The sequence below is a fragment of the Sorex araneus genome, chromosome 1, assembly GCF_027595985.1.
Source record: "Sorex araneus isolate mSorAra2 chromosome 1, mSorAra2.pri, whole genome shotgun sequence".
In the NCBI taxonomy this organism is placed as follows: Eukaryota; Metazoa; Chordata; class Mammalia; order Eulipotyphla; family Soricidae; genus Sorex; species Sorex araneus.
Window position 1 is genome coordinate 202375557 of NC_073302.1, and position 1501 is coordinate 202377057.

At 36.9% G+C, this 1501-nt stretch overlaps 1 non-coding gene across 1 annotated transcript; it reads left to right on the plus strand.

Moving 5' to 3' along the window:
* Positions 1–1082: 1082 nt before the first annotated feature.
* LOC129401415 (U6 spliceosomal RNA) lies at positions 1083–1191 on the plus strand. Its single transcript, XR_008628329.1, has one exon. It is a non-coding gene; the product is annotated as a U6 spliceosomal RNA (small nuclear RNA).
* Positions 1192–1501: the final 310 nt, after the last annotated feature.

A 1501-nucleotide genomic window follows, 5' to 3' on the forward strand; every position in this document is an offset into this window, starting at 1 on the left:
CCTACAGGGTAGGTTACTAGAAGAGAACCTACACTGATTGATATTAACTGCCTTCAAAGTTTTGTTTTCTTTTGGTATCAATTTGAAGCAGGAAAGTTCTCAGGATGTTGGTACTGGTGCAGTGTAGAGCAGATGGTAGTTTAGCTCCTCCTTACAACCTCTAGATTCTGTGCTTTGCTGCCAAACCACACAGATTCACTATCTAGTCTGCCATCCCTTTCAAGAAAACTGTCCCGTGTGTGGTTCCTGCTGGAGAAATTAGCTGTGGATTTTTCTTCTACATGAAAACTAGTATTCTTTATTATGCCGCCCACCTTCCACCCTCCCTTGGTCATACATCATTGGGAAGTGGCAAAATATCTGACCGAAGCAGTTCACTGTTTAAAATCTCTTTATGGGAACTTGGATACACACCGAGAATCTGAAGTCAACAGTGGAACTACAAAATAAAAGAAAGTCAAATGCAAGCCATGAGGTGAAGGAAAAAGTGTGACAAATTGCATCAAATTATGAAGAAGGAAACGGGAGTCTGTGGAGGATGTTGGATGAACCACAGTGAAAACAGCAAGTTTCTGTTGGAAAATCAATATTGATAGTGATGAGCTAAGCAATATTGCTCTGGGAGGAAGATGTAAAACTCTATCCTGAGAAATCTTTACCTTACCAATGTTATGTATACCAAGCATCATTACTTAAAATAATACCCTCTTAAATTCTTTAAAATAATACTCTTTTGTGGACAAGGAGATTACTTAAAAGGTTAGAGTGCATGTTTTGCATGGGGAAGCCATAACAATGATGCCCTGGAAGGCAAGCCCCGTCCTATATGTGGACCCTGTAAAACCAAACTTAGAAAAATAAAAGAATATCCTACCTGAAGTAGATCATGTGGTTTAGAAATGTAAAGTATAGCAAGCATTGTAAAGTTTATGAAACTATACAAAATATGTAAATTATCATGAAATTGTATTATTGTTTCAAAATTAAATTCTTTTAAATTTAAATTTAATTTTAAATTTAATTTCTTCTCTTAAATTTTTCTTTGCCCTTAGAATCTCCACTGTGTCTTTAATATAATTTTGCTGCTCACTTCAGCAGTACAAATGCTAAAAATTGGAGCAATACAGAGAAGATTAGCATGCCCCCCCACACAAAGATGACATGCAAATTTATCAAGGATTCCATAATTTTTCTCTTAGTACCTGTATTGCAAACCATAATGTTCAAAAAAGAGAGAGAGAGATAGTGAAAGAGAGAGAGAGAGAGAGAGTGGGGGGAAGTGCCTGCCATAGAGACCAGATGGTGGAAAGGGGGGGTGGAAAGGGGGGTTAATTGGGGACATTGGTGGTGGGAAATATATACTGATGAAGGTATGAGTGTTGGAACATTGTATGACTGAAATCCAATCATAAATAGCTTTGTAATGGTGTATCTCATAGTAATTCAATAAAAAATTAAAATCACTGTCACTATCACTGTCATCCCATTGCTCATAGGTTTG